Source organism: Dermacentor variabilis, chromosome 9 (assembly GCF_050947875.1).
Source record: "Dermacentor variabilis isolate Ectoservices chromosome 9, ASM5094787v1, whole genome shotgun sequence".
In the NCBI taxonomy this organism is placed as follows: Eukaryota; Metazoa; Arthropoda; class Arachnida; order Ixodida; family Ixodidae; genus Dermacentor; species Dermacentor variabilis.
The window spans coordinates 29,264,123-29,277,217 of record NC_134576.1 but is presented as its reverse complement, the minus strand read 5'-3'; positions in this window follow the sequence as shown (position 1 = coordinate 29,277,217).

Here is a 13,095-nt window from a genome sequence, read left to right as displayed (position 1 = left end):
TTTCTCGTAATCAATGAAAGCTATATATAAGGGTTCGTTATATTCCGCACATTTCTGTATGACCTGATTGATAGTGTGAATATGGTCTATTGTTGAGTAGCCTCTACGGGATCCTGCCTGGTCATTTGCTTGACAGAAGTCTAAGGTGTTCCTGATTCTATTTGCGATTACCTTAGTAAAAAGTTTGTAGGCAACTGACAGTAAGCTGATCGGTCTATAATTTCTCATGTCTGTGGCGTCCCCTTTCTTATGGATTAGGATTATGTTAGTGTTCTTCCAAGATTCCGGTACGCTCGAGATCATGAGGCATTGTGTATACAGGGTGGCAAGTTTCTCTGAAACAATCTGTCCACCATCCTTCAACAAATCTGCTGTTACCTGATCCTCCCCAGCTGCCTTCCCCCTTTGCATATCTCCCAAGGCTTTCTTTACTTCTTCCGGCGTTACCTGTGGGATTTCGAATTCCTCTAGATTATTTTCTCTTCCATTATTGTCGTGGGTGCCACTGGTACTCTACAAATCTCTATAGAACTCATCCGCCACTTGACCTATCACATCCATATTAGTCATACACACCCGCAGCCTGAATGGTCCAACGCGGTATCACAAACCGGCGGAATGGCGTACTGCAGACGACAGGCCTATATGCTTCACTTGTGGCCGTATCGGCCATATTTCACGTCACTGCCGGTCTTCGTGGAATTCGACCCCCTGGTCCTATCAGCCATCCCACGGCCCTCATGCTGCTCCTCGGTTCGCCCCGCAAACGCAGCCAACAAATTCTGGTGACAATTCTCGTCCTACCCGCTCTAGCCGCTCTCCTTTGCCACGTCGCCGGTTCTCCCGATCGCCCCCATCTCACCGATCACCGTCCCCTAGCTCTTTCCGGCGCACACTTTCGGAAAACTAAGGGGTGCAGTACCTGGAGGTGATGCTGCCAAACCGACCCGACGCAAAAATCGTCTTTTGACCTTGCCCAAACATCTGAACCTCATTAACGTAAACGTGGATGGTGTACCTGTTACGGCTCTAATTGATACTGGCGCACACGTATCTGTGATGAATGCTCAGCTTCGGAATCGTCTCAAGAAAGTCCTCACTCCTGCCCTTTCGCCTGTGGTCCAGGTCGCCGACGGTGGAACACCAGCTGTTATTGGCGTGTGTCCGGCTCGCGTGAGTGTCGCCGCACATCATGCTTCTGTTTTATTTTATGTACTAGAGCACTGGGCTCTCACGACCTCATCCTGGGCCTTCACTTTCTGTCTACAGCTTTCGCTTTGATAGACTGTTCTGCTAGCGTTGTGAAACTCGCTCTACCTGCCGCTATTGACCCTGCCGATAGTGCTCCGATACGGCTATGTTCCACAGAGCATATTCGCCTCCCTCACACTGCCGTTACCTACATAGGTGCCTCCCCCGTTCCACCTGTACCAGACGGTGACTACATCGTATGTCCTAATCCGGAAGTCCTGCTGTCGCATAACGTCGCTTTTCCTCACACCGTCGTTACCATTTCGCACAACACGTCCTACCTTCAGCTTGTGAACTTTGGACTCTGTACACAAGTACTCCCGCGCGCAATATCCCTGGCGTAAATAACTCCAGCCAGAGACTACCACATTTCTGCTTTAACTTATGACAGCTCCTCGTGTTCAACTCTTGCTTCGCCGCCAGTCCCTTATGACTTGAATGCACTAGCAAAAATGATTGCTCCCTACCTTCCTCTCCAGCGTGCTCAAGAACTACTTTGCCTCCTTTCCTTATACTGGGACATTTTCGACGTCGGAGAACGCCCTCTAGGAGAAACATCTGTCGTAGAACATCGAATTAACACTGGTGATGCGAGCCCGATCCATCGGTGAACCTACCGCGTCTCGTCTACTGAGCGACATATCATCCAACACGAAGTTCACAAGATGCTTTCTCGAGACATTATCGACCTTCTTGCAGCCAATGGGCATCCCCTGTTGTACTAGTTAAAAAGAAGGACAACAGTTGGCGATATTGCGTCGATTATCGACACCTCAACAAGCTAACAAAGAAAGACCTCTATCCGCCACGACGCATTGACGACGCCCTGGATTGCCTGCATGGAGTACAATATTTTTCGTCCATCGACTTTCGCTACGACTACTGGTAAATTGCCGTCGATGACATGGACCGCGACAAGATAGCTTTTATTACTCCCGATGGCCTCTATCAGTTCAAAGTGATGCCTTTCGGTTTATGTAATGCGCCGCCCACATTTGGACGAATGATGGACGCCCTCCTACACGTTTTTCAAGTGGTCTATCTGCCTCTGTTACCTGGACGACGTGGTTGTTTTTTCTCCGACTTTTGCGACACACCTCGAGCGCCTGTCGACGATCCTATCTGTTTTCCGTCAGGCGAGGCTACACCTAAATTTTTCGAAGTGCCACTTCGGTCTTCGTGAAATTTCGGTGCTCGGGCATCTCGTCGACTCTTCTGGTGTACGCCCTGATCACGATAAAATATGGGCAGTCAAAGACTTTCCCGTGCCAATATGTGCCAAGGATGTTCGCCGCTTCTTGCGCCTTCGCTCCTACTTCCGTCGGTTTGTCCGAAACTTTGCGAGCGTTGCGTACCCTCTCCATCAGCTCCACAAGAAAGACGCTTCATTCATTTGGGCCCTGAGCAAGCTGGTGCTTTCACCGAGCAGATTGGGCTGCTTACGTCCCAGCCCATTCTTGCTCACTTTGACGCGTCAGCTCCAACAGAAGTCCGTACCGATGCCAGTGGCCGCGGTATTGGAGCTATCTTTGCACAGAAACAACAAGGGCGAGAACGTGTTATTGCCTCGGCCAGCTTCCTTCTTTCCTCTTCGGGGAGCAATTATTCTATTACCGAACGCAAGTATTTGGCTCTCGTTTGGGCTGTGGGTAAATTCCGCCCCTATTTGTACGGCCGCCAATTCACAGTCATCACTGATAACCACGCTCTGTGTGGGCTTTCGTCCCTCAAAGATCCTTCAGGGCACCTTGACCGCTGAGCTTTGCGCCTCCAAGAACACAACTGTTCATTCGTATACAAGACCGGCCGGTTACATCAAGATGCGGACTGCTTGTCGCGCCATCCTGTCGACCCTCCTGACATTTCTGCGGCCGGCCATACCTGTCACCGTTCTCTCTCTGGCTGCGGTTCGCGACATTGGAGCCGAACAACGTTGGGACGCCTCCTTGCAACACCTTATTCAACGGCTCACTTCAACTACGCCCGATCCTTCCCTTCGCATGTTTGAACTTCTAGATGGTATATTGTACCGCTCTAACATGCGCCCGGACAGCCCCGCCCGACTGTTCGTTGTGCCTGAACGTCTGCGTCAGACTGTTCTCGCCCAGCTTCATGATATACCGACTGCAGGTCACCTTGGCGTGTCACGGACTTATGACCGCGTTCGTTGGCGCTTCTTTTAGCCCGGTCTATACTGTGACGTCTGCCGTTATGTCGCCGCTTGTGATCTTTGTCAACGACGCAAAAAACCGACTACACTCCCTGCTGGTCGCCTTCAACCACTTGATGTACCACCAGAACCATTCTTCCGTGTAGGTGTTGATCTTGTTTCCCGTGTGCTTCGGGAAACAAGTGGATTGCTGTAACAACAGACTACGCCATCCGATGTGCAATCACACAGGCTCTTCCGACAAGCTGTGCAACCGATGTCGCCGACTTCCTCCTAGAAAACGACATCCTTCACCACGGCGCCCCTCGACAGCTCCTCACCGACCGAGGCCGCAACTTTCTTTCTAAAGTTGTCAATGACATTCTACACTCGTGCACGACAAAACACAAACTTGCGACTGCTTATCATCCACAAATGAACGGTCTAACCGAGCGCCTTAACCTCACCCTTACTGACATGCTGTCCATGTGTCTCCGATGACCATCGTGGCTGGGACGTTGCGCTGCCGTTCGTTACTTTCACCTATAATTCGCCTCGCCATGATACCGCAGGCTTCTCTCCATTCTTCCTCTTGTTTGGGCGCGACACCACATTACTTTTCGAGACCGTTCTGCCTGCTAGTCCGAATTCCGCATCCGAGTACGCCCGTGAAGCCATTCTCAAAGCACAAGAAGCACGCCATATTGCTCGACGTCGACTTGTGGAGTCCCAAAACAATCAGCGGCGCTTATACGACTCCCGCCATCGTGACGCCCATTACACACCGGGCACCCTGGTGCTCCTTTGGTCGCCGTTGCGATGCGTTGGCCTCTCGGAGAAGTTACTTTCACGCTACTCCGGCCCGTACCGTGTCTTACGTCAAGTAGCTGACGGCACGTACGAAATCGCCCCTCTTGAGCCAACCGGGGCTCAGCATCGCTCCGACGTTGTCCACGTCGCACGTCTTAAGTTGTATCACTCGCCCGCCTCCTAACCAGCACGGAGCCGGTGCTTCAGCCGCCGGGGGTCATGTGACATGTTAACGAAGAAGACGTTTTAATCATCATCGGAAGAAGGCGATGTTCTGATCTTGGCGCGCTGTCTACGATCTTGTCAGCTGCTATATTTATTGCAAAAATTCTGTAAATACACGTCTGTTTTTAACCCCGTAACATTATCATGTATGCTAGCGTCTTCTTCAGGCATTCCATTGGGCCACTCATCAGTGGGTGGTACGGGGTCGTACTCTCGGTGACTTATCCGGCCGTATCATGGGAAGGCTTGAGCAAGTTCAGCGGTATAAGCTCTTGCTCCGGCGGTAATGATGAATTCTGGCGCACCGGGCCGCCACAGGATGTTCTCAACGAAAAATGTCGCTACTTCACTCGCACTGCCTTTGTACAGGGCGGTGCTGTCGGCGTAGTGGCTAAGTCTGTGACCGCGAAGTCTGTGACCGCGAATTGTATCCGGATTTTGACGTCGGAAAGCACCCCAACAAGTCTATCGCGATCTGCTAAAATGGCGGACAAAGACGCTTGACCGCCTGTAGCAATCCTGCTGGCCTCACCGGTGGTGACTCTACTCTCGCGAGCGTACGAAAAACTTCGAGATGCCCGTGTATCATGTCACCGTGAAGGGCGTCAAGAACCTCTGGCCGCACTGCTGAAGGCCCAACCAGCAGTTGGCACGGCCTGCCTACTTTAAGTAGTCCACGTTGTGCGCTTTAAGCCGTTCTGCCAGCGCTAGGAAACATCGGGACATAGTTTTTTCTTCGTAATTTTTTGTTTAGCAAGTGCGCTTTTGTTTTTCGTTCTCGTGTTCTATCTAGCATCGGGACGACGCTCTTAAAATAGGGCCATTGACACGCATACTTTGTCTTTCTTTGGTGGCCGGTTCGGTGCAAGAGACGCCTACGTGTATCAGAAGTTTCTCGAATGCTATCGATAGTTCTGTCCACCGTCTGTTGTCCCCGAACCTTTCCTAATCTGACTGTATGCGTGACACTAATTGTGCAGCACTTCGTGGACGGTAAGCATGCAGGAGCAATTTCGCTGGAACGTTGGACGAGTCATATGTTTAAAAGGCGACGCGCTTGTCCCAGAGATATTACGACGATTGCCCACTGCGCTCGCCGGTATCGTTGTGCTTCGAGTGTAGCCTATTTTTCTTGGCACATATTCGCTCGAAAAAGAGTGTGTTTCGTGATTCACGGTTATGCTATACTCGCGGACAACTTTCTGTGGCTATGAAACGAAAGCTATAGAGGAAAAGCGTGTACAAGTAACAGTACTTCTGAAGAGTCCCACGTTTTATTGCGCGCTAGTTTAGGCTGGGGGGGGGGGGAAGCGAAAACATAAACACCTTATTAGCACCAGTTAAATAAGACGGAAGAAATCAATGAGTGTAAAAGTTCGCTTATTAACGTGACACCGTTGAGAAGCTCGTGTCGCAGAAAGTCCGGCGTGGGTGTCTGGTGTCGGACGTCGTTTCGGTAAAAATATTTTCGTACCACCCATACCAAGGTCCTCTATGTGACGCAAGGAATTGATTGAACTAATTGAATTTCACAAGCCAAAATACGTTGAAAAATTGTAAACTATGACTTACGCGCAACCTAAAGACATGATAGCTCTGGGATTGTAATTTGAATGTACGGGAAAACACAATTCTGTTGCACGAAAAGTTAAAAAAAATCATTTTCGACCTTTTCTACCAATCACAGACCAGCCGCGGCGCCCGCCATTTGCGCGCGCCGGCTCGCACGTGTCTTACGGGCTACGGAGCGGCGCGCCCGGTTCATTAATGCCTCCAACTGGCGCTCGCCTCCATCGCATCGCGGCCCAAGAAAGAGGCCGCGCTTCTACCACAAAGGCCGCCTTCGTCCATAGCGTTCGCGGCCAGCGTTTTCCGGTAAAATTTACGGTCACATAGGCTCCACTTGCTCAGAAGCGTGAGAAGCAGCCGGAGATCTTTGTTTGCTATTGCGTTGCACTCTTAAAGGCGAAGCTTAAGTGTGCTCGAAAATTTTCTTGCTGCTTTTGCCTTCCGTGTCTGGGCAAACTCGAAACCGTCGCGCGGGGAAACAGCGTCTGTTCCGAGCAATCGAAAGCACTGTCAACGCTGCCAGACTACTTGGTGCGGTAAAACATGCAGCAGCCAGCGCCTGTAGCTTTCCCTTCATAGTCCCATAAAGTTGTCCGCGAGTACACTCTGTTCTTCGGCGTCACTACAACGCGACAATATAACATTGATGCGGAACTCTTGCAGTCTGAGGCTCCACTGTGCTAGATGGCATGAAGGGTCCTTTATGTTTGCCAGCCAAGCACTGCCTCCTTATGAACACCAAGGCACCATTCTACACTGTAAAAAAAGCTGTCAGTTTAAAGAAAATTTACAGATATTTTCTCTACCACAAAAGAAATCTGGTGTGAAGGCTCTATGACGCAAGGCCTGTTAAAAGAAAAGCAAATTTTGGTTCTTCTTGATCTGTAGTCCGTAAATAGAGTCAAAACTAAAATATGACCGTCTCAAATAAGTGCAACTGTAGATAAAACTATGAAATAATATTTTAGTTTTTTTCTATTCATACACGCCATTTTTCGCATATACCAAACAAAACTCGGTGTTTGCGGTACTGCTTTGATGCCCTGTGTCATAATCAAGATGGTGGCTACTGAACTAAACGCATGCCGGCACTGCTCCGTTCCTGTTTTTGAAAATCGTAATAGGTGAGTGCTTTTTTTTTTTCAAGTACATTGCAAACAGTGCACGACGTGTTCTTTTACCCTATAGTTGCCGCTTGTTCATGACATAGAACAGGACTACATTGTAGCCGGCAAAGAAAATTCAGGCGGACAGTGAGAAATTTAGCAACTACGTCTTCCGCTATTTCAGCGTACATTACACTTTGTGAGCTAACATGGGATTTGGGTATTAAATTTAGCTTTAAATTTTTGTTACAGCACCCGTAAGGGATACACAGTGGGCTTTACAAATGTATTATTGTCTATTCTTTCCGTTTCGGAATGTCCTTCGTTTTTGCTGTGGCTGCGAGAAAAAAAAAGCATGTGTGAGTTCCCAACAAAGCTGACTCAGCGACATTACCTCTTAGTTACGATCAAGTGTTTAGTTTATTTAAATGATTCGAAGGCGCGCCATTTTTATGTTGTCTAAGATTTTATTTGGTTTGATGCTGGCATATGAATCCACCGCATATGAAGGTACATAGTATACAGTATTGATTTTGTTGCTTCGTTAGCTGCGGTTAGTGCGTTACCGTCGGGAAATGATTTTGCCTGTCCATTGGCTAAGTCGTTTCATTTTGAAAATAGTTAGCCGGAACACCGACTGCGTGGCTTTGTGTAATATGTGGGCATTTTAAGAGCACAGCGTGGCAGGTGCTAGTATCCGAACAGCGATAATATGCTGTCATCATGCTCTTGGCCACGAAGGATTGCTCGCATGTTGTCTGCTAGCCTCACTTCCGTACTTTGACTAAGAAAAACTGACTGTATGAATGGCGGATTGCAAACATCAGAAATAAACGGTCAAAACTTGCATAAATTGAACTGCAGCAACTAATTTAGTAAAAGAAAGTTAAAGGCAGCATGTGTCATTGTATCACGTAACTAATATTGTACAGCTAACGTAATGTGTCCACTGTTTTAAATTATCAGGACCATTTTCTACCCTGTGCAATAGAGGGAACAAACGTGAGCTAATGATCGTCCTGATCGTTATTCGTTCATTTTCGTGCGCTAAAAACGTAAAAGTTAGGGAATACCAACATGCCCAAACCTACGCCCTTTCGCGTTAATGACATCTTAGTTGAAATCAAGAAAAAATGGGCATGGGCAGGACATGTAATGAGGAGGGAGGATAACCGATGGTAATTAAGGGTTACGGACTGGATTCCAAGGAAAGGGAAGCGTAGCAGGGGGCGGCCGAAAGTTAGGTGGGCGGATGAGATTATGAAGTTTGCAGTGACACCATGACCACAATTAGCACATGACCGGGGTAGTTGGACAAGTATGGGAGAGCCCTTTGCCCTGCAGTGGGCGTACCCAGGCTACTGCTGCTGCTGCTGCTACTGCTGATGATGATTTCGCGACCGAGTGCAACGGCCACCGGCGGAGGCAGCGCGGGAGCGGACTTCGCGCGCGCCACTGCGTGCCTATCTTGAAAGCGATCTCCTGACGGCTCATGCCTTTAGGCGCGCTGTGGTCTCACCGCTCTTGCGTTGAATTGATAGATCGCGCGAATGTCACGTAGCTCGTTGCTGTTGCTGCGCTTGCTGCCACCGGCGTTCTAACAGCGAGTGTCCGCGCTCATCCAGTGTGATGTCTTCATGTTTGCTTGTGGCCCTGACACAACGGTTGTTGATTAAGTTAATAAGCGAATGTTTTCAAGTTTATGCTGCCGCTAAAACTAGTATCCTTATTTCGTATAGCTATCTACTAATTGGCTGTCGCCGCCGATGCTCAGCCTTTGGGGCAAAACTGCGACCTTTTTTTTTAATTCGAGAAATAAAAACGCGCATGGAGCATAATAGCACAATTTGGTCTATTGATATGCATTACACGAAGAAGTGTACTTGAGTGACAGACTGCAATGTTCAGGTTGAGTTCAGAATTGAGCCCAAGAAGTAATCAAGTCGTTGTATCCCTTCTCCACTGATCAGCTTCAATTCCTCACTTTGAAAATGAGCCCTAAAGTCAACAGTAAGATACGTTTAGAAGAGTTCTAAAAGAGGAAGTAACCAGAGAAAATGCATATTCGTTTTTTATCAAGTTATAACTGCCTGCATGGTTTAACAAAATGTTTCAACCATAGTTGCACAAACGAGCTGTTGATATTGTCATGAATAGGTGACACACATAAAAACAACCAAGAAAACGGCCAAGATAGTGCGAGGGTGCAAGTTGCACTTGTAGCTGAACCAGTGGGGACCAACCTGTTGTTCCTTTAAAACGTAGCAATAGTCATTCTGATCGTGTCTCCTTTCTATGCTTCATATAACCTGACGTTCACACATCGTCTAGCTTACTTCATATCTGCAATAATAAAGTGAAGCTTGTCAGTGCACTATTCTGTATAGGCTTCTACATTTTTGAAAGAAACAGTCGTGCGTGCTGCGTAGGTTTTGTGTGTGTGTTGTGTGTGTGAGGGGTAGGGGGAGGGCGTGTACATGTTGTGTCATGGTGAGTGCTGTTTCAGAGTGTATACGGTGCCACTGGCTGGTCATGTACTAATATTCTGCAGTTACCTGAACCGAAATAGTCGTCTGGCTAGAATAAACATTATTTGGAAGTGATCTCCCACACGTACTCACATAGGCGCACACTGCAGGGCGTTCTGGATCGCTCTTCAAATCCCGGCCGCGGCGGCCGCATTTTGATAGGGGTTAAATGCAAAAACGCCTCTGTTTCCTGCCTTAGGGGCACGTTGAAGATCCACTGGTGACCTGAATTATTCCGGAGTCCAGCATTACGACGTGCCTCATAATAAAACTGTGGTTTTGCGCAGATAACATCGCAGACCTTATTCATAGAAAAAAAAAACAAAGGTTAGACTTAAATAAGAATAAAGTATTTTTTGGTGAGAACAATTTTGTGACTCTGCTACGATCGTTTAACCAATATCTGACTTTACAGTTCCTTTTTGCATCAAAAATCATTTGGTTGTACCTTTATTTTGAAAATGCGCGCATCTCTTCAACGACAACTTCACAGTATTTGGACACTATGACATAATGCACACCTACCGTAATGCCTCATACACACTGCGCACCCATCTGGATGCTATTGCGTGTCACAAATTTGTGCAAGAATACATGCCATGAATAATGCAAAACAAAGTTACTGACAGGGTCGGGGAGTTCCGTAGCTTGGCCACCGGTGCCTATTATACACAAAGATGTGCGTATTTATTTACTTCCCTTGCCTTGCTTCAAAGGTCTCCACGTACGCGTGCGATCCATGGCAAGCGGAAGCTTATCTATAGCCCGGGAAAATGACTTTTAAGCTGTTATTAACACCTGGAGGAAAAGAGATGCTCCTAGTTTTCTGAAGCTTGTGCGCATAAGCAGTTCTATTAATATACCTGTTTTCATATCTATCTGTCCAGTGATGTTTTCATGTAAAATAAATGAAAAATTATATTTATTCTACAATGTCCTAAATTACACCTTATTTCTTACAGCCACAAAGAGAAAAAGTGTTGACCACATTTAACAGCAGCTCAAGAAAGCGCACTGAAGTAAAAACGGAAACACACACGAGCGCTGCGCGTCACGTTTGTCCTTTTGCGCTGCAGTTGAATATTTTCACCTTTGAGGACACAGCCTAATTTTTGTTTCGAGACCAGCTGCATATTGTTATGATACTTGTAATTTTATAATGACTATGTGACCAGCGGTATACAAATCAAACACGAGAGGAGTTCACATGTAAATGGAGGCCAGAAGTGATAAACAGTGGTCGAACAAGGAATGTCGGTTGCCATCAACGTTTCGGCAAAGAAAATTCTCTTCTTGAGGGCGGCAACTGCCCTCACGAAGGAAAATGCTCGTTCAAAGCGTTCGCTTCAACGACAGTCCTGGTTCGCCTATTATTCATCACGATAGAAAATTGTCTTTACACGCCACACTTCTGTATAGTGGAACAGAAGACAAAGTGAAGCAACAGAAAAATATCAACATAAAACATAACTTTTTCTGGGCCTCAAAATGGATAATTGTTGTACACGTACATTTTCTCTAAAATAAAAAAAAAGTTATTATTAAAATAAATTAAACATTTTAAAGAGCATAAAGAACTTTTCCTCTAATAAAAATTAGATAAATGTCTTTAAACACAAAATTTCTCTTAATGTAAAACAGAAAGACCTTGTTAAATAACAGACAAAGGAAAAAATAAAAAAACCAGATCTTCACAGCAATTTTCTGGCAAGTCGGCTGCCACAAAACTTTAGTATTTTTTTAAGGAAACATATTTTACAGTGTATCGCGGAAGCGTTGTGCCAGATAGAGTGCCAGTTCTGCCAGAGACACCTGTGGAGCTTGTTTGAGGGGCGCTGCGTTTTGATTCGGGCGGATGGTTAGTCACATGATTATTTTCATTTTTTTGCAGGCTTTCTTCATCACCCAGAAAAAATAACCCTGCAAAGGGTAGCTGGCTGAAACATGCCAGTCCGAGGTTTCTTTCAATTTTCTACAAATTTGTGTTTGACAGCACGCCTTTCAGAGCAGCAATAAACAAATAGCTAGTTACAATTATAAAACCCTGATTCTCATCAAGAGAAAGCTTACTACCGGCTGCTGTATTCGAGTGTGGACAATATGTACTTCATTATCTTCGTATAGAAGACCCTTCTATATTAAAAATACGATGCATTAGAGCTAGGACGTACTCTATAGTGAGCGAAATATAACGGCTTTAAGACAAAGAGATTGGAAACGCGTTTGTAAATTATTTTTGTAATTCCCAGACATAGACCTGATTATCGATCACACATACTAAAGTATATGGACCAAAATTATTTGAATTTAATTTATTCCTTGGAATTATGCAAAATCTCAAGATTGTGTATGAAATATAGGCAATGAGTCCCTGACAAAGGTCCCTGAAGTCGCAGAGTAGCAGCAGTAAAGCAAATACTATAAAGAACCACATTTGCTAGAAAAATATTTATTCATTACAGAAAGAATAGTCCTTGGTGCTTAAGCCTGCAGCAAACATTTATCGCTAATTAAGGCAATAGTACTCTCGAGGCAGTGACGTACCAACTATTTCTCGAAACATCTGATCCTATCTATCTATCTATCTATCTATCTATCTATCTATCTATCTATCTATCTATCTATCTATCTATCTATCTATCTATCTATCTATCTATCTATCTATCTATCTATCTATCTATCTATCTATCTATCTATCTATCGTGTGTTTGGTTTTTCAGCTTCTTTTACTTGACGTATTTATAATTTCTTTGCTTCACTTAACCACTAGAAATAATTTACGCTCTGCTGTCTATCGTGTCATTGTCTATCCGCTTGTTATGATTTGGACCGTAGTAATATATATTGCTAATTACTACTACAATAAGAGAAAGAGCCTTGAAATACGTCTGTCAGTTGTTTTAGATGCTTAAGCATATTTGTGCTTACCCAATGAAGAAAATTACCCGCCCGTCCGTCCCGTAAGACGATCGCTTTCAAGATAGCGTTCGCAGCAGCAGGCAAATTCACCTTCATGCTGCCTCCTGCTTCAACGCGAACTAAGCGGCGAGTACACAACGCTCACGAAGCTATCAGCACTCGCCGCATTTTGCCCCCTTCGCAGATGCATTTCAATATAGGGTCCCGCGCGTCTCACTTCAACGGCTAAGCGGCAAGAATACAGGCACAGGAAGCTATCAGCACTCGGTTATTTTTGTCCCTATCACAGATTGCTTCCAAGATACCGCCGGTTTAGCCATACCCATACGGAACCACTGCCGAAGTACGATTAATCACTGTTGATAATTGTTCAACGCTGATGGATAAGGAGCAATAGAGCGACAAGGGTTTGTAATGATCGCAACTTCATCACTTGACCTTGCGCCGCCATCCACAGCAGTTCAGGTCGTGGCAGTGCTGTTGTTTGTAGTGGTCGGATCAAATTTCATAACATTCGTATTGACATCAGGCTGTGTTG